Source organism: Patagioenas fasciata, chromosome 12 (genome assembly GCF_037038585.1).
Source record: "Patagioenas fasciata isolate bPatFas1 chromosome 12, bPatFas1.hap1, whole genome shotgun sequence".
In the NCBI taxonomy this organism is placed as follows: Eukaryota; Metazoa; Chordata; class Aves; order Columbiformes; family Columbidae; genus Patagioenas; species Patagioenas fasciata.
Window position 1 is genome coordinate 4,918,384 of NC_092531.1, and position 20,072 is coordinate 4,938,455.

Sequence of the window (20,072 nt, forward strand, 5' to 3'; positions counted from 1 at the left end):
GGCCAGCTTTGCCAGCCCTGCCCTGGTGTGACTGGGTGCCACCTCCACAGCCAGCAGTGTTGGGAAAGAGAAGCTGAAGGCAAGAGAGCACAGGTTCATCTGACTCCCTGGCTACCTGCACAGTGTCAGGGAGCAGCAAGGGCAGGGCTGCACCAGGAGGGAGGACAAGGTGGGAGCTGCGTGACAGTGCAACACAGCATGGGCTGGGCAAGGCCCTGCAAGCCAGTGTGAAAAACATTGCCCCAACTGCTATACATCTTGGTTACAGGAGCCAACAGTGTCTAGGAGTAAGAGCTTTTACCACAAGGTCAATGTGATCTGAAAAACCAAACTCAAACTCCTGTCAGTGGGTGAGAACCTCCCATACAGCACCTGCAGAGCCAGGTCGGGTGGTCAAAAATCAACTCCTCGAGAGGGGTTATAGGAAGGATATGTGGAGAGAAGGACAACACAAGGCCCTTGCGCTTGCCAGCCCTTGTGTGGGGGCGCTGAGGTTTCCAGAGAGAGCTAGATGCAACCTGGTGATGGGTGCAGCAAAGTGGAGGGCAGGAGGCCTGAGCAGCAGCACTGGTGCTGGCAGGTCCAGGCAGCATCAGGCAGGGCTGGGGAGGTGCCTGCAGAGCTGCTGGGGGGAGCAGAGTGGCGCAGCGGGAGCGTGCTGGGCCCATAACCCAGAGGCCGATGGATCGAAACCATCCTCTGCTACTTGCTTTTGGCCTCGCTCCAGCCCCAACAGAGACTGCCTTTCCCTTGCAGCGTTCATCAGGTGCTCCCTGCTCTGCTGCCCTCCTGCCCTTTGGACACCCAGGGCTTCCCAGGGCTGTCCCACACCCTCAGCAGAGGGGACAGTGGAGCAGCAGAGCACAGCTCAGAGTTCACCCCAGCAGGCAGAGGATATCCTGGGGACACTGCTGTTTCTCCCTTCCCACCAGGCAGATAAGTTCCCAACTTCTCAGACACAAGAGGGAACCGAACCTCCAGGGCTCTGCAGCTGGGGAGGAGGACAAGCCTGCTTTCACCTAGTCCGGGAAACACCAATGCAATCGCCTCCAGCACATGTGGCTTTCTCTGTCTCAGTCTATTTGCTGCACACAGCTGTTTTCAGGTGCCACCACAGCACTGACCCATCTGCGATACTCTTGGCACCTGGAGCACCCGTGCTGGAGCAGCTGGATATTCCTGAAGGAACTGCAAACTGCTTCTTGTGAAACAAATTTCTCTGTCACTTTTCTTCCATTCTTTTGCGTGCTTGCTCTTTTTTTGGTGTTCTGGTGTCATGTCAGTGAATTACACCCACCCTGGCACTGTTCCTGAATGGGGCCAAAGTCACTGACATGGGAAAGAGCAGGTTCTCCCTCTTTCTTGCAGGGGCGCTGAACAACAGAAGAGGAGGAGACCGACCACCATGAGTCTCCAGCTATGCTGCACAAAGTCTTTAATGAGAAGGAGCAACTGCAGTGGCACGAAACAGAGATCAAGAAACATGTCTGCAGGGTATGGGGGGACACAGAGAATGGCCCATTTCCAGGTGCAACCAGCAGCAGCAGGTTGAGCTCTGGGTCAGTCCAAATATCCCTGTCTCCTTGCTCCTGAACCCAGCCTGGAGCCATCTCAGCAGGAAGAATACCCTGGTCTCAGTGGGTGTTGTCCAAGTTGTACAGACCCTGATGCTGTACCAGCATTTCTCACGAATCCTCATCTGGGATCCCTCGGAAAGAAAGTGGGAAGCACCAGAGATGGAGAGTCTGGCCAGGAAAAGCAGCTGTGTCATGGCAGGGAACAAAGGACCACACTAGAGGCTGTTACCTGTGACCCTGCATTACAGAGACAGGACAGCACCTGTCTCTGTGCTACTATGATCACCCCCTGGTTGCACAGCGCAGCTTCCAGGACATGGGGCTGTTCTGCCGGGGTGCAGCAGCATGGCTGAGAATTTCCCGCTTGCCCTCTGGATTGGGCAACATGGAGGCGTGGAGACAGAGCTGCTGCGGGCAGCAGGAGGAGCAGAGCTCAGTGGCTTTGACAAGGAGCAGCTGAGGAGCTGCCAAATGCTCTGGTTCCCAGGGAAAGAAAAACCTCCTTGCGTTGGCCGGGAATCGAACCCGGGTCAACTGCTTGGAAGGCAGCTATGCTCACCACTATACCACCAACGCAGCTGGTTGCAATTCTGTCTACTGCTGCTGCACTTCACCACTTTGAAGTACACTGCAAGGTGTCCCAGGGAGGCTCTGGGCAGGCTGAGCTGGCAGAACCTGTTGGTGGCAGCAAGGGACAGGGTGGTAGTGGTGACACCTGCAAATTTGGGAATATTTTTGCTCATTGCCTCTTCCATCCGTTGATGAGAGCACGCAGCAACCAGGCAGAGGAGACAAACGTAAAGCAGGATGGAGAGGGTTGAGATGTGAGTGAAGATGGGAGCATAGAGAGAACAGCTGCAGCCTGCCTGCTGCAGGGTTTCTTGCTCAGGGGAGAGCATTTGACTGCAGACCAAGAGGTCCCTGGCTCAGCTCCAGATTGCTCTTCTGCTATCCTTTCCTTCTTCATCATTGCTGCCAACCAGCCTGAACTTCCCTTCGGCTTGCACTGCTTAACCACCCGCAGTGTCAAGGCTGTGCGGAACAGACCACGCACCAACAATGGGGTTTTCTCTCCTTCTCTGGGCCCTCTCTGCATGGGCCCCTCAGGGCTTCCCTTTCTTTTCAAGAACCCACCCAGGCATGATACCTGCATCCCTTCCTCTACTGTTGCTTTCTTGGGAGCAACTGGCATGCATCTGAAAGAAGCCATCTGGGAAGCCTCCAGCTCTTTTTGATCCACCCATCAGGGTCTGTAATGGAAAGTGAGGGCATCCTGATGCCACAGTCACACCACATCCTCTTTTGCACTTCTGTGTCTTTCCCAGAAGAGGAGGAGACAGGAGAAACCCAACCCCTGTCCCCATCTATTTTTCGGCCAATATGGAAACCTCCTAGGAAAGCTGCCTATGTGTGCAAAAGCTGGGATGTGTCAGGCAGAATTCCCCCAGGATGCCAGGTACGACCTGTCACACCAGTCTGTCTTCATGACACCTAAAGCAAGGAGCACTTTGTGAGTGCTGGCATGATTTCCATGAGGTGTCATGCCTTCTTTGATAGCAATGAGGGCCATGGTGTGCAGGATCTATTTGGAGATGAGCTGCTGTAGCTTCAGGTGTAGGGAAGACAGACGGTGGGGTTGTGCAGCTTGGGATGTCAGGTGAGATGAGGCTGTAAGGTTCTCTTGAAGATCCAACATCAGTGGAACCCCTTTCATGGCTCCTGCTCAGCACTGGTCCTTTCCCTTCCCCCAGCTTGCCTAGCTTGGCAATGGGAGCAGGATTTCCCCTTCATCCCAGAGGTTCTGTGAGGAAGGACGACAGGTGCTGTAGGCAAGGGGTTATGACTGTCTCCCTGGGCAGCAGGTCCAGTGTGGAGCTGAGTCCCACAGGTGCAGAATGGTCAGTTGCTGGCAGCCCAAAAGGGAACTGCAGCCCGTAGTTGGCAGGATTCAAACCTGCGCGGGGAAACCCCAATGGATTTCTGTTCCATCGCCTTCACCTCTCCGCCACAACTACCTGCTCCAGCCCTCTCTGCCCCGCTCCTCACATGGCCTGTGCAACGACACCCGGCTCCCTGGGGGCTTCAGGGCCAGGCTTCACTTCTAGCCCTGTAAGGACTCAGTGCTGAGGTGGTCCACGTAGCAGTGCCTGTCTGCACACAGAACACATGTGGGAGGTGGTTGCAGTTGAGAGAGTGACCAAGAGGAGAGGCTTGAGAAAGTGTCTGGTGGGGGCTGGAAGGTGGAGGGTGGTCAGCCTGCTCAATGGAGGAGCAGGACAGAGGCCAGGCTCTGATCTGGAGGAGCAGGAAGCTGATGAGGCTCTGATCTGGATGAGCAGGAGGCTGACAATTCTCTGATCTGTAGGAGCAGGAGACAGAACATCCCACGGGTGGTGTAATGGTGAGCAGAGCTGCCTTCCAAGGAGTTGAGCCAGCTTTGAGCCTGGCCAATGCTGACAAATGTCTCTTCATCCTGGCTCCAGGATGGGTGTCCTATGTGTTCTGCAGGCAGCCTCTTCTGCTTCAAACTAATCCCACCGCCTCCCTGCACTCTTGACACTGGGACTGCTATTTTCAGTATGCTGGGAAGACGCCAGGCTGGTACAGGAGCCAGGAGACAGGCATGTTTGGTCTGGCACAGAGCTGCACCTGCTGCTATGGTTGGTTGCACCTGGCAAGAAAAGCATCCTGCAATGGTGGGGGACAGGTGAAAATTGACAACATCTAGGTGGTGGTCTAGGGACAAACGGTGCTTCATAAGCCCAGATATAAAACTGTAGAGTGTGGTTGGAGGACAAAGCTTCTCGAGTTTGGATTCCAGGCTTGCCTAAAGAAAAAAACCCAACTTTCTTTTCTCTGCTGTCAGTGTATGTGGGTTTGTGTTAGCACAGTATTTACAGACGCCAATTCTGGCATCTCCAATGCTACAAGAAGGTGGACTTATGAAGAGGGTATCATGATTGCGCATGCTATGTTCCCCACTGAAATGCCCAGTCCCACCCCACCTTGCAGTCACACTGCTTCTGTCTGGATCTGAAAAAGAGTTCGTTTCTCTTTTCCACTCCATACTCATTCCCTGGAGTTTATTCCAAAACACAAATAAAAGGGAGAATTGAGATGATTGGTTTTCATACTAAGTTTGTAAACAGCAATTGAGAGGACGGAAAAGTCAAGTCAAAGATCTGTATGTTAATGTCAATCTGTATGTAACTATGAATCCTCAACAAACAATTGGGGATCTGGTCCTGCAGAGCTGTGATCACCAGGTTATAGACTCATGCTCAATGCCTGAGGGTTTTCTGGGGGTTCTGGTATCAGTTCAGGGATCTCTTGCCACCACAGTGGTAAGATCAGGAGAGAAGCCAACGCTCTTCATTGCAGAGCAGATGGCTACGTGAGGGAGGAGGAGAACAAACACCATGAGTCTCCAGCTATGCTGCACAAAGTCTTTAATGAGAAGGAGTAATGAAGTGGCACAGAACAGAGACCAAGAAACACATCTGCAGGGTTCAGGGGGACACAGAGAACTGCCCATTTACCAGGAACAAGCTCCACACAAAGCACTTGCCTTTCCGCATTCTGCTCTCCCTGCTGGCAATCCCAGCCCAGCAAGAGCAGTCCCTAACTCCAGCACCCTCTCCCAGCACCCAGAGATTCAGAAAAGCAGAAGAGAATGAGCCCCTTCTCAAGGAGCTCAGAGCACAGAAGAGCCAGAGGAGGCACGGCAAGGCCTGACGTGCAGCCAGGAGCCGTGGCCACATTTCCCTCCCGCCAGGTGACGTGAGGACACCCAGCCCATTGCAAGGCCTGGTCACACTCCTGCTGTGCAGTCTCCGTCATTCTTCCTGCTCCAGAAGGGATGATGCACCAGGTTCAGCAGTTCAGACGGCAGCGGGGGGGAGGCAGGCACAGCCCTGAGCCCCCCAGACCAAGGGAGCCTCCAGAAGAAATGGGAACCCCCCCAGTGCTGAGGGAGCTCCCAACAGCAGCTGACAGAGAGGATCCCACAACTGTGTTCTGAGGGAAAGAGGTGAGGATGGGGCCCGGCAGGGTCACCACCACAGGAGAGGCCTCAATGGCCACCGTCGAGTCACCACAGCGGGCAACACAGGGCTCACTGCAGCTGCTTGCAAGTGGGGTTGGGCCAGAGGAACCACAAGGTGGTGGGATACAGGGTCTGAAGCAAGACATCTCTCGGTGAGGGAAGCAAAGCTGAAACACAGAAGACAGGGACAACACAGAACCCCAACGTCAGTCTGTCTTTCTTGTCCTCAGTTCTCGCTGTAGATACACTTGACTGCCCTCCATCTCCTTTTGGAGGTCCATGTCTAGAAAGGGTCTGAAATTGATCTTACTGCCATGTAAAACAGGTATCACATCTCTTCTTAGGACTGGATTTCAACGCCTAGAACCAAAGAAGTGCCTAACGGCTTGCTGATTCCACAAGGACCTCCTCATGCATTACCCAGTGACATAGCACAGATGAAGGTTGATGCAACTAGTTCAGCACAAATAGGCTGCGTGGAACAAATGATTCAGAAATCAGCTCTTGAGAACACACAGTGTGCATAGAGCTGCCATGGCCCTCATCGTGCTCTCTGAGTTGCATGGTCCAGAAAGGCTGAACCACTTTCGGGACAGGACCCAGCTCAGTGGATTTAAAGCCCCTGTGGAGAGCCTGATCATACCCCATCTCCAGAACAGGCCGTGCTGCAGTGAAGGACGCACTGAATGCACTTGTCCATTTGGTTAGAGACCATCTGTCTAAAGCAGAACTTCTGCTGAGCAGATCTGCCTGCAGCTGAGCCCCATTCATCCCCTTGTGCTTGAAAGAATCTGCCTCTTCCCAGCTCTCCCCAGCCAGCCCCATCAAAAGGGAAAGAGGTGAGTAGTCACCGTGACAGCAGTTCAGCCCACAGGGAGAATGGAGCGTACAGAGGCTTACCTCGTTCCTTGAGGAAATGAAGGCAAAAGAAGATGATGTAGAGCCTGGAACAGCCAGGCTTTTATACTGTGTCCCAGAGCCTCGTGGGGCCACAAACATTCCTTACTCATGAAGCCTCTGATCACCTAGTAGTTACTGCTTTCCAAAGTTATTTTTGGTGGTTATGCCGTCACCTCTTTCATCTGAAATTTCCTATTCCACAGGGCTGTTCTCAATCCCATCATGGCTCAACCTGTACCCATTTGTTGGAATTCCACTGACTCAGGTGCAGGAACTTACACTTGGACTTCTTGAACTTCATGTCATCTGCACAAAAGTTCTCTCTATTCTTTCAAGGTCCCTCTGGATCACACCCCTTCTCTCCAGTGTACCAAGCACATCACTCAGCTTGATGTCATCCGCAAACTCCCTGTGGATCCCACTGTCCATGTCCACGACAAACATGTTAAATAATACTGGTCCCAACACAAATCCCTGAGTGACATGACTCATCATGGGTCTCCATCTGGACTTCAAGACGTTGATGGCAACCCTGGAGTGTGACCATCCAGACAATTCCTTATACAGTGAGTGGTCCTCCTGTCAAATGCATGCCTCTCCATTATAGAATCAAGATGTTGTGTGGGGCAGTACTAAATGCTCTGGACAAGTAGATGACCTTAAACGCTCTTCTGGTGTCCACTGATGTTGAAATGTGGGTTTGGTATGGTGCTTTTCTGTGTGTTTGGTTTGCTCTTTGGTTTTTGGATGTTTTAGTTTTTTGGTGTTGTTTATTTATTTATTTACTTAGTTAGTTTTGGTTTATTTTATTATATTTTATTTTATTTTATATTATTTTATTTTATTTTATTTTATTTTATTTTAAATATATAGTTTTTTTTAATTTTAATTTTTATTGTTATTGGTACTTCATTCTTGCAGCCCATGCCTTTGGCTTCTGTGAACTACGTATGATGGCTAAAGCACACCATCTCCATGTGAGTTGTAGCCAGGTATTCCCTTTCACTCATCAGGGCAGTACAGTTTCTTTCATCTTCCCTTGTTGTCCTATGCACCTGAAGAAACCCATCTTGTAATTTTTTACCTGCCTCACAAAGATAGTGTCCTTGGCTTCCTGATCCCCTCCTTGCAGGCCTGGGTTGGTTCTGTGTAATCTCCCCAGGATGTGTATCCCTGCCTTGATTGCCTTTGCATTTTAGTTTTGCCTCTTAGTTTGCCTAAGAGGTATTTGGCAGGCTGGTCTCCTGCTTCCCCTGCACAACTACTTGCACACTGAGACTGAGCGTTCTAGCAGTCTAAGAAAAACGTCTTTCAATATGTGCCAACTCTTGTTCACTTCTGTATCTCTGAGTGCAGTTTCCCAAGAGATCCTCTGCACAAGTGCCCCAAGCAACTGAAGGATTTCCTTCCTGAGGTTTAGGGTCCTGACTCTACTTTTTACCCATCCTGTATCTCTCAAGATGGAGAATCCCTCCAGGGCATGATTGCTGCAGCCCGGCCTAATGCCAGTCTTGACACCTTTGATAAGTTCTTCTACATTAGTACACAACAAATCAAGCAGTGCCTCTCCTCTGGATCAACTCTCCATCACCGGTAACAATAAGTTGTCCTCAATAGACCCGAGTAGTTTCCTGGACTGCTTGCAGTTTGCTATGCTGCTTTGGCACCAAATGTCTGGGTGGTTGAGGTTCTCTCTCAGGATCAGGGCCTTGTGAGTGTGATGCTTCCTCCAGTGGGTCACCATAGACACACAGGAGAGAGCGGGAAGGTTCAAGTGTGTATAGACCCACTTCTGCAGAGATGTGGCAAAGCTCAGTGGCAGAGAAGGATCATTGTGGGTTGGAGGGAAGTCACTTGCAATCAGGACTGAGGACCACAAGGACCTCAAACATGCCTATCAGGCTCTGCCGCAGCCCTTTTATTCTTCCCATGAGCCCAGGGAACAAAGGCAGATTCATAATGCTGAAGGGCATACCAGGGGGTGAGGCAGGTCTCTTTCAAGTAACCTCTCCATGGGATCTTCACAGCTATGTCCCTTGATAAACTGGGCCAGGCCTTCGTGTTTCTTCCAAGCAAGGGTCTGGGTTCAGCTTGGGAAGTGGAGAACCTGTTGGAAACAAGCAAGTCAGCGCATAAGAGGATCCTCTAAGACATGCCCACGTTCACCTCTGAAAGAGATTCACATCCAAATTGTCCTGTTTTGCTCACTAATTTCATCCCAGAGGCTAGAGGCCTGCATGACCCGATTTTAAGGAGAGAGGAAGGGTAAGGGGGCAAAAGCTCATGGCCTTTTTTCTTGGTCACAGATGGGGTGACCCATTCCATACATTTCAGACTACAAAGGGACATTGGATCAGTCTCGCAGAGCACCTGGGAGTCATCATGATGTGGAAGAGTTGGGAAAAACCCTGAGTTCCAGGGAAGCGTGAGTCATCATGCTGTGGACTCCAGTGAACAAAGTGCCCCAGCCTCAGGCATGTCAGAGATACCAGAGTCACAGCCTCATTCCTCTGAAAGTTCTGCTTTCCTCAAAGACATTTGCACACCTTTTAGCATCATTCCTGAATCTACTGGTGCTTCTATGTGGTCTTGTTCTGCTGCCGCCTTCCAAGACATTGCCATTTGTTTGGTGCCCAAGGGCTCTTGAGACTCCATGCTCTTCCGAATAATGATGGTTAGAAGGGACCTGAGGAGGTCCTCTGGGGTAATCTCCTGCTCTGAGCAGACAAAGCTTCCCACTTACCTCAGGAAGCTCTGGGCCTCCTCCTCTTGACTTCTGAACTCTGCTGCCATTGGAGAAGTCACTGTCTCAAGGACAGCACATCCAGGGCTGCACTTGTGGACCACCAGGAGATGGCAGTGAGGATGCCAGCACTGTTTAGCAGTTACAGAGAAAGGTCTGGGGAGATGAGATGAATAGATTTTTTCATGCGGTCAGTATAAAGACACCTCAGGGATGGCCACTTCTCTTTCTCCTTCTCAATCTGGTTGTTTCATCCCACTTTTGAATCCCACCCATATGCAGGTTTGATCTGAATGAACCAAGAGACATGAATGTGCTCCATGAGGACCATGACTGCCGGATGTGTAAATGCCATCTTGTCCGCATTTCACTTTCATGTCACTGAGTAGAAACCGCTTCTGGCAGAAGGTGTGACAGGAAGAAGAGGAAAAGTCTGTAGAAGCAGAAGTTTCACTATAAATCCTGGAAGGAACCTTCACTCCTAATCCTGGTTTTTACTTCCCATCCACTGTCAGACCTCAGAGAAGTACTGGCAAAGGACCAGGCAGAACGTGAGGGCTGGAGCACGTGTGTCTGCACTGACTACACTTGAGAGTTGACTTGAGGTGTCCTTTAAAGCTGAACTTCTCCATGACTGGTGGTTCTGCTCACCATTAAGAAGTTAATGTGACAATCCGGATCACAAAAAAAAAAAAAAAAAACAAGCCAAACAATCTACCTGAGTGCTGGCCTTAGACCTTAGACGTAATTTGCCTTATGAAGCTGGGGCACCAATTAATTACATTGGTGTCTGGCAGTATGAAACAGGAGCACAATATTTGGGATGAAAGGAGCAAGTAATTAACCACAAGCGAGGACTCTTCAAGACACAACTACTCTAAGTTTAGATGCTTCACGAGTAAGGAATGATTGTGGCCTCACAGATAACCAGGACACAGCTCCACGCTCTGCATCCTCCTATCTTGCCTGCCTTTCCTCGACGAACACGGTAAGACTCCATGCACTCCATGTCTCCCGGTGGGCTGAACTGCTGTCATGGTGGCTACTCGGGTGAATCCTTGGGCTGCCTCAGCTTGACCCAGCACTAGAACAGATGGTCTCTAACCAAATGGCCAAGTGCATCGAGTGTCTCCTTCAATGCAGAACAAGTTGCTCTGTAGATGGGGTATGATGAGGGTCTCCACAGGGACTTTAAATCCACTGAGTTGGATCCTGTCCCAAAAGTGGTTAAGCCTGTTGTACGTCTCAGCAAGATGAAATTAAGGCCCTTCCTAGACATGGACCTTCGCATGGAGATGGAAGGCAGTAAAGCGCATCTGCAGACAGAACTGAGGACAAAAAAGACAGACTGAAGTTGGGGCTCAGTGTTGTCCCTGTCTTCTGTGTTTCAGCTTTGCTTCCCTCACCGAGAGATGTCTTGCTTCAGACCCTGTATCCCACCACCTTGTGGTTCCTCTGGCCCAACCCCACTTGCAAGCAGCTGCAGTGAGCCCTGTGTCACCCGCTGTGGTGACTCGACGGTGTCCATTGAGGCCTCTCCTGTGGTGGTGACCCTGCCGGGCCCCATTCTCACCTCTTTCCCTCAGAACACAGTTGTGGGATCCTCTCTGCCAGCTGCTGTTGGGAACTCCCTCAGCACTGGGGGGGGTTCCCATCTCTTCTTGGGGCTCCCTTGGTCTGGGGGGGTCAGGGCTGTGCCTGCCTCCCCCCTGCTGCCGTCTGAACTGCTGAATCTGGTGCATCATCCCTTCTGGAGCAGGAAGAATGATGGGGACTGCACAGCAGGAGTGTGGCCAGCCCTTGCAGATGGGCTGGGTGTCCTCATGCCACCTGGCAGGAGGGACCTGTGCCCACGGCTCCTGGCTGCACGTCAGGCCTCGCCGTGCCTCCTCTGGCTCTGCTGTGCTCTGAGCTCCTTGAGAAAGGGCTCGTTCTCTTCTGCTTTGCTGAACCTCCTGCTGCTGGGGGAGGGTGCTGGAGTTAGGGACTGCTCTTGCTGGGCTGGGATTGCCAGCAAGGAGAACAGAATGGGGAAAGGCAAGTGTTTTGTGTTTCGAGCTTGTCCTTGGGAAATGGGCAGTTCTCTGTGTCCCCTTGAACCCTGCAGATGTGTTTCTTGGTCTCTGTTCTGTGCCACTGCTTTTGCTTCTTCTCATGAAAGAAACATCTTTGCTCAGAAAGCAGCGACTTATCACAGACTGGTCTGAGTGCCTCCTGGCAGAGGACAGGAGCCCGTTGAATAACTGGGCTGAGACGACAGTGCTTCCTGACGTAACAGGAAAAAATGGACATGTGTGCTCAGATGAGTTGTGCAAGGCATCTTCAGAATAAAGTGGAGAGCCTTTCTGAGCCTTAATCTCAGCCTGAGTCCTGGCATCTGGAAGTCAGGTTTATCTCTCCTTTCCTCTTGCCAACATACCTTGCTAGTCACTGATGTTTTGGAGGGAAAAGGCACATAAGGTGTCCAGCAGTAAACCAAGGCCTCCTGCATGCAAGCAGGTACCCAAGAACAAAGGAATGTCCAGTGTGTCAGTTTAGTTTTCCAGATGATGCATTTCTGTCCTCAGTGCTGCTCCAGCAAACCCCCTCAGTAGTCATTGCTTATCCAGGTGCATGAGTATTGGGGCAGGTGCATGTCTTCCCCTGACTCAATGTTGTCGGAGATCCTCCTGGAAACTAGTCTAAGGGACATGGAATACAAAGAGGTGACTGGTGATAGCCCACATGTCTTCCCCAAGGGCAAATCATGACCGACATACTGAGTGAACACGTATGATGGGGTAGCAACATTGGTGGATAAGGGAAGAGTGACAGATCTCATCTGTATGTGCGCAACATTTAAAACTGCCCAGCACAGCATCCTGTTCTCTGAAATGGAAAGACATGGATTTGAGATGTGGACCACTCGTTGTAAAAGGAATTTTCAGGATGGTCAGACTCACAGAGTTGTGGTCAATGTCTTGAGGTGCGGGTGGAGACCAGTGATGAATGGTGTGCCTTGGGGGTCCATGTTGGTATCAGTATATTTTAACATCTTGATTCGGGACGTGGACAGTGGGAATGAGTGCATCCTCAAGTGAGATTGCAGGAGATGCCAAGCTGAGTGATGCCATGCAGAGGGACCTTGACAAGTTAGAGTGGTGGGATGTGCAAGGATTCCTAAGTTCAACAAGGCCAAGAGCAAGGTCCTGACCCTGGGTCAAGGCAATTCCAAACATGGATACAGGCTGGGCCATGAAGGGTTTGGGGCAGCCCTTCAGAGAAGGACTTGGCAGTACTGGTAGATGACAAAACTGGACACAAGCTGGCAATGCGTGATTGAAGTCCAAAAAGCCAGTTGTATCGTGGGCTGTGTCAGCAGCAGTGTGACCAGAAGGTCAATGGAGGTGATTGTCCCCCTCTACTTTACTTACTCCACTTTCGTGAGACCCCACCTTGAGTAACAGACCTGCTTGAGTGGCTCCAGAGGAGAACACAAAGATTATCAGGGGCCTGGAGCAGTTCTGCTACGAGTATAGGGAGAGAGATTAATGGCTGAGGAGAGGACATGAGGAAAAAAAGAGGGGAGGAGAGGTGCAGAGAGGAGAGGAGAGGAGTTAAATTTGAGAAGGAAGGTGGGATGTAATATGCTACCCTACAACTACCACCAGCCCTGGTTGTCTCCACAAAGTTGCCTACCCTTCTTCCCTGGGAGCAGCCAAGATGCCATCCGGGTTGTGAAATCAGCATCATCATGGGGATACAGAAAACTCAGCAAAATACTCCGTAACACTGTTTTAAAAATGTTAAAACGCAGGTACTTTTATTGCAGTGCACCCAATGCTCCAAGGATTGTTCCTCTAATCGAGCACGCGTGCAGGACTCACAACTCTTGGTATTAATTAATTGCATATTCATTCGTTTCTACCACTAAGCTAATGCATTAAACGTAGATTATTTACATAATCAAGCCGTATGTCAGAAGTCCTTTCTTGGTATCCGAGGGTCTTCATCTGGGGTCTCTAGTCGCCCCCCCTCTGGTCTTCGCATCCTGGTGCCCCTTAAATTACACGTGTCCACTTTTTGACCCAATTTCTTGAACACACACCCACACACATTGTCATTTTGTTCTGCTACACAGAAAATACCGCATAGCTCTTCTTCATCTAGTGGAACATTCCACTGGCTCACCTTGCAAACGAAGGGCTTTACCTCATGTCCGCTCTCTGTAGCTACTCAATTCTCTTTTAAGTTCCTGTTACGTTATACCTGGGCTTGTTACATTAGGCCAAGTGTTGTTACATTATGCCAAGTTGGGTTTCCAAAAGACTTTTGTTCCTTTTATCAATGGCAGGATATGCCAGGAGCCTGTGTGAGGAGAAGGTGCTGGGATGTGCAGCCCTAGGCCCTGTGGTGACAGCTGTCGAGGCCTGTGGAAGCCTGCCACCTGTCCTGTTCAGTGGAGCTCCCAAATGCAGGGCTAGAAGTGAAGCCTGGCCCTGAAGCCCCCAGGGAGCCGGGTGTCATTGCACAGGCCATGTGAGGAGCAGGACAGAGAGGGCTGGAGCAGGTAGTTGTGGCCGAGTGGTGAAGGCGATGGACTAGAAATCCATTGGGGTTTCCCCGCGCAGGTTCGAATCCTGCCAACTACGGGCTGCAGTTCCCTTTTGGGCTGCCAGCAACTGACCATTCTGCACCTGTGGGACTCAGCTCCACACTGGACCTGCTGCCCAGGGTGACAGTCATAACCCCTTGCCTACAGCACCTGTCGTCCTTCCCCACAGAACCTCTGGGATGAAGGGGAAATCCTGCTCCCATTGCCAAGCTAGGCAAGCTGGGGGAAGGGAAAGGGCCAGTGCTGAGCAGGAGCCATGAAAGGGGTTCCACTGATGTTGGATCTTCAACAGAACCTTACAGCCTCATCTCACCTGACATTCCAAGCTGCACAGCCCCACCGGCTGTCTTCCCTACACCTGAAGCTACAGCAGCTCATCTCCAAAGAGCCTGCACACCAAGGTCCTCATTGCTATCAAAGAAGGCATGACACCTCATGGAAATCATGCCAGCACTCACAAAGTGCTCCTTGCTTTAGGTGTCATGAAGACAGACTGGTGTGACAGGTCGTACCTGGCATCCTGGGGGAATTCTGCCTGACACATCCCAGCTTTTGTACACATAGGCAGCTTTCCTAGGAGGTTTCCATATTGGCCGAAAAATAGATGGGGACAGGGGTTGGGTTTCTCCTGTCTCCTCCTCTTCTGGGAAAGACACAGAAGTGCAAAAGAGGATGTGGTGTGACTGTGGCATCAGGATGCCCTCACTTTCCATTACAGACCCTGATGGGTGGATCAAAAAGAGTTGGAGGTTTCCCAGATGGCTTCTTTCAGATGCATGCAAGTTGCTCCCAAGAAAGCAACAGTAGAGGAAGGGATGCAGGTATCATGCCTGGGTGGGTTCTTGAAAAGAAAGGGAAGCCCTGAGGGGCCCATGCAGAGAGGGCCCAGAGAAGGAGAGAAAACCCCATTGTTGGTGCGTGGTCTGTTCCGCACAGCCTTGACACTGCGGGTGGTTAAGCAGTGCAAGCCGAAGGGAAGTTCAGGCTGGTTGGCAGCAATGATGAAGAAGGAAAGGATAGCAGAAGAGCAATCTGGAGCTGAGCCAGGGACCTCTTGGTCTGCAGTCAAATGCTCTCCCCTGAGCAAGAAACCCTGCAGCAGGCAGGCTGCAGCTGTTCTCTCTATGCTCCCATCTTCACTCACATCTCAACCCTCTCCATCCTGCTTTTACGTTTGTCTCCTCTGCCTGGTTGCTGCGTACTCTCATCAACGGATGGAAGAGGCAATGAGCAAAAATGTTCCCAAATTTGCAGGTGTCACCACTACCACCCTGTCCCTTGCCGCCACCAACAGGTTCTGCCAGCTCAGCCTGCCCAGAGCCTCCCTGGGACACCTTGCAGTGTACTTCAAAGTGGTGAAGTGCAGCAGCAGTAAACAGAATTGCAACCAGCTGCGTTGGTGGTATAGTGGTGACCATAGCTGCCTTCCAAGCAGTTGACCCGGGTTCAATTCCCCACATAAGGGCTGGCAAGCGCAAGGGCCTTGTGTTGTCCTTCTCTCCACATGTCCTTCCTATAACCCCTCTCGAGGAGTTGATTTTTGAACACCCGAACTGGCTCTGCAGGTGCTGTATGGGAGGTTCTCACCCACTGACAGGAGTTTGAGTTTGGCTTTTCAGGTCACATTGACCTTGCGGTAAAACCTCTTACTCCTAGACACTGTTGGCTCCTGTAACCAAGATGTATAGCAGTTGGGGCAATGTTTTTCACACTGGCTTGCAGGGCCTTGCCCAGCCCATGCTGTGTTGCACTGTCACGCAGCTCCCACCTTGTCCTCCCTCCTGGCACAGCCCTGCCCTTGCTGCTCCCTGACACTGTGCAGGTAGCCAAGGAGTCAGATGAACCTGTACTCTCATGCCTTCAGCTTCTCTTTCCCAACACTGCTGGCTGTGGAGGTGGCACCCAGTCACACCAGGGCAGGGCTGACAAAGCTGGCCTGGGCGGTAGCCAATCTTAGATGCTGCAAGTTGTCCCAGCAAAGCTCTGGGCAGGGTAAGCTGATAGAAACTGTTGGTGAAGGTGAGGGACAGGGTGGCAGTGCTAAGACCTGCGTCTTTGGGCATGTTTTTGCTCATTACCTCTTCTGTCCATTGAGCAGATCACACAGCAACCATGTAGAGCAGACAAGCGTAAAAGCAGGGTATCCTGATGCCACAGTCACCCCACACCTTCTTTTGCACTTCTGCATCTTTCCCAGAAGAGGAGGAGACAGGAGAAACCCAACCCCACTCCCCATCTCATCTTTGGACCAATATGGAAACCTCCTAGGAAAGCTGCCTATGTGTGCGAAGGCTGGGGATGTGCCAGGCAGAATTTCCCCAGGATGCCGGGTATGACCTGTCACACCAGTCTGTCTTCATGACACCTAAAGCAAGGAGCACTTTGTGAGTGCTGGCATGATCTCATAACCGTGAAGTGTCTTCTCTTCTTTGATAGCAATGAGGGCCATGGTGTGCAGGCTCTCTTTGGATATCAGCTGCTGTAGCTTCAGGTGTAGGGAAGACAGACGGTGGGGCTGTGCTGCTGAGGATGTCAGGTGAGATGAGGCTGTAAGGTTCTGTTGAAGAACCCACAACAGTGGAGCCCTTTTCATGGCTCCTGCTCAGCACTGGCCCTTTCCCTTCCCCCAGCATGCCTAGCTTGGCAATGGGAGCTCTTCATTGCAGAGCAGATGGCTACGTGAGGGAGGAGGAGAACAAACACCATGAGTCTCCAGCTATGCTGCACAAAGTCTTTAATGAGAAGGAGCAAATGAAATGGCACAGAACGGAGACCAAGAAACACATCTGCAGGGTTTAGGGGTACACAGAGAACTGTCCATTTACCAGGACCAAGCTCCACACAAAGCACTTGCCTTTCCCCATTCTGCTCTCTCTGCTGGCAATCCCAGCCCAGCAAGAGCAGTCCCTAACTCCAGCACCCTCTCCCAGCACCCGGAGATTCAGCAAAGCAGAAGAGAATGAGCCCTTTCTCAAGGAGCTCAGAGCACAGCAGAGCCAGAGGAGGCACGGCGAGGCCTGACGTGCAGCCAGGAGCCGTGGGCACAGGTCCCTCCCGCCAGGTGACATGAGGACACCCAGCCCATTGCAAGGCCTGGCCACACTCCTGCTGTGCAGTCCCCATCATTCTTCCTGCTCCAGAAGGGATGATGCACCAGGTTCAGCAGTTCAGACGGCAGCGGGGGGGAGGCAGGCACAGCCCTGAACCCCCCAGACCAAGGGAGCCCCCAGAAGAGATGGGAACACCCCCAGTGCTGAGGGAGCTCCCAACAGCAGCTGACAGAGAGGATCCCACAACTGTGTTCTGAGGGAAAGAGGTGAGGATGGGGCCCGGCAGGGTCACCACCACAGGAGAGGCCTCAATGGCCACCGTCGAGTCACCACAGCGGGCGACACAGGGCTCACTGCAGCTGCTTGCAAGTGGGGTTGGGCCAGAGGATCCACAAGGTGGTGGGATACAGGGTCTGAAGCAAGACATCTCTCGGTGAGGGAAGCAAAGCTGAAACACAGAAGACAGGGACAACACAGAACCCCAACGTCAGTCTGTCTTTCTTGTCCTCAGTTCTCGCTGTAGATACACTTGACTGCCCTCCGTCTCATTTTGGAGGTCCATGTCTAGAAAGGACCTGAAATTGATCCTGCTGCCATGTACAACAGGCATCACGTCTCATCTTAGGACTGGATTTGAACACCTAGAACCAAAGAAGTGCCTAACTGCTTACTGATTCCACAAGGACCTCCTCATGCATTACACAGTGACATAGCACAGATGAAGGTTGATGCAACTAGTTCAGCACAAATAGGCTGCGTGTAACAAATGATTCAGAAATCAGCTCTTGAGAACACACAGTGTGCATAGAGCTGCCATGGCCCTCACCGTGCTCTCTGAGTTGCATGGTCCAGAAAGGCTGAACCACTTTCGGGACAGGACCCAGCTCAGTGGATTTAAAGCCCCCGTGTAGAGCCTGATCATACCCCATCTCCAGAACAGGCCGTGCTGCAGTGAAGGAGGCACTGAATGCACTTGTCCATTTGGTTAGAGACCATCTGTCTAAAGCAGAACTTCTGCTGAGCAGATCTCCCTGCAGCTGAGCCCCATTCATCCCCTTGTGCTTGGAAGAATCCCCCTCTTCCCAGCTCTCCCCAGCCAGCCCCATCGAAAGGGAAGAGGTGAGTAGTCACCGCGACAGCAGTTCAGCCCACAGGGAGAGGTGGAGCGCACAGAGGCTTACCTCGTTCCTTGAGGAAATGAAGGCAAAAGAAGATGATGTAGATCCTGGAACAGCCAGGCTTTTATACTGTGTCCCAGAGCCTCGTGGGGCCACAAACATTCCTTACTCATGAAACCTCTGATCACCTAGTAGTTACTGCTTTCCAAAGTTATTTTTGGTGGTTATGCCCTCACCTCTTTCATCTGAAATTTCCTATTCTACAGGGCTGTCCTCAGTCCCATCATGGCTCAACCTGTACCCATTTGTTGGAATTCCACTGACTCAGGTGCAGGAACATACACTTGGACTTCTTGAACTTCATGTCATCTGCACAAAACTTCTCTCTATTCTTTCAAGGTCCCTCTGGATCGCATCCCTTCTCTCCGGTGTACCAAGCACATCACTCAGCTTGATGTCATCCGCAAACTCCCCGTGGATCCCACTGTCCATGTCCACGACAAACATGTTAAATAATACTGGTCCCAACACAATTCCCTGAGTGACATGACTCATCATGGGTCTCCATCTGGACTTCAAGACGTTGATGGCAACCCTGGAGTGTGACCATCCAGACAATTCCTTATACAGTGAGTGGTCCTCCTGTCAAATGCATGCATCTCCATTATAGAATCAAGATGTTGTGTGGGGCAGTACTAAATGCTCTGGACAAGTAGATGACCTTAAACGCTCTTCCGGTGTCCACTGATGTTGAAATGTGGGTTTGGTATGGTGCTTTTTTGTGTGTTTGGTTTGCTCTTTGGCTTTTGGATGTTTTGGTTTTTTGGTGTTGGTTTTTTTTTTTATTTTTCTTATATAAAATATTTATTTTTTTTAAGTATAATTTTATTATTATTGGTACCTCATTCTTGCAGCCCATGCCTTTGGTTTCTGTGAACTACGTATGATGGTTAAAGCACACCATCTCCATATGAGTTGTAGTCAGGTATTCCCTTTCACTCATCAGGGGAGTACAGTTTCTTTCATCTTCCCTTGTTGTCCTATGCACCTGAAGAAACCCATCTTGTAATTTTTTACCTGCCTCACAAAGATAGTGTCCTTGGCTTCCTGATCCCCTCCTTATAGGCCTGGGTTGGTTCTGTGTAATCTCCCCAGGATGTGTATCCCTACCTTGATTGCCTTTGCATTTTAGTTTTGCCTCTTAGTTTGCCTAAGAGGTATTTGGCAGGCTGGCCTCCTGCTTCCCCTGCACAACTACTTGCACACCAAGACTGAGCGTTCTAGCAGTCTAAGTAAAATGTCTTTCAATATGTGCCAACTCTTGTTCACTTCTGTATCTCTGAGTGCAGTTTCCCAAGAGATCCTCTGCACAAGTGCCCCAAGCAACTGAAGGATTTCCTTCCTGAGGTTTAGGGTCCTGACTCTACTTTTTACCCATCCTGTATCTCTCAAGATGGAGAATCCCTCCAGGGCATAATTGCTGCAGCCCGGCCTAGTGCCAGTCTTGACACCTTTGATAAGTTCTTCTACATTAGTACACAACAGATCAAGCAGTGCCTCTCCTCCGGATCAGCTCTCCATCACTGGTAACAATAAGTTGTCCTCAATAGGTTCGAGTAGTTTCCTGGACTGCTTGCAGTTTGCTGTGCTGCTTTGGCACCAAATGTCTGGGTGGTTGAAGTTCTCTCTCAGGATAAGGGCCTTGTGAGTGTGATGCTTCCTCCAGTGGGTCACCATAGACACACAGGAGAGAGCGGGAAGGTTCAAGTGTGTATAGACCCACTTCTCCAGAGATGTGGCAAAGCTCAGTGGCAGAGAAGGATCATTGTGGGCTGGAGGGAAGTCACTTGCAATCAGGACTGAGGACCACAAGGTCCTCAAACATGCCTATCAGGCTCTGCCGCAGCCTTTTTATTCTTCCCATGAGCCCAGGGAACAAAGGCAGATTCATAATGCTGAAGGGCATACCAGGGGGTGAGGCAGGTCTCTTTCAAGTAACCTCTCCATGGGATCTTCACAGCTATGTCCCTTGATAAACTGGGCCA

The 20,072-nt window shown here is 51.1% G+C and overlaps 4 non-coding genes across 4 annotated transcripts; 2 read left to right on the forward strand and 2 right to left on the reverse strand.

Moving 5' to 3' along the window:
- The first annotated feature begins 633 nt into the window (after positions 1-633).
- TRNAM-CAU (transfer RNA methionine (anticodon CAU)) lies at positions 634-705 on the forward strand. The gene has a single exon. It is a non-coding gene; the product is annotated as a tRNA-Met (tRNA).
- A 1,376-nt stretch (positions 706-2,081) lies between these two features.
- On the reverse strand, positions 2,082-2,153 carry TRNAG-UCC (transfer RNA glycine (anticodon UCC)). The gene has a single exon. It is a non-coding gene; the product is annotated as a tRNA-Gly (tRNA).
- Positions 2,154-3,510: 1,357 nt separating this feature from the next.
- On the reverse strand, positions 3,511-3,592 carry TRNAS-AGA (transfer RNA serine (anticodon AGA)). The gene has a single exon. It is a non-coding gene; the product is annotated as a tRNA-Ser (tRNA).
- A 10,222-nt stretch (positions 3,593-13,814) lies between these two features.
- TRNAS-AGA (transfer RNA serine (anticodon AGA)) lies at positions 13,815-13,896 on the forward strand. The gene has a single exon. It is a non-coding gene; the product is annotated as a tRNA-Ser (tRNA).
- Positions 13,897-20,072: the final 6,176 nt, after the last annotated feature.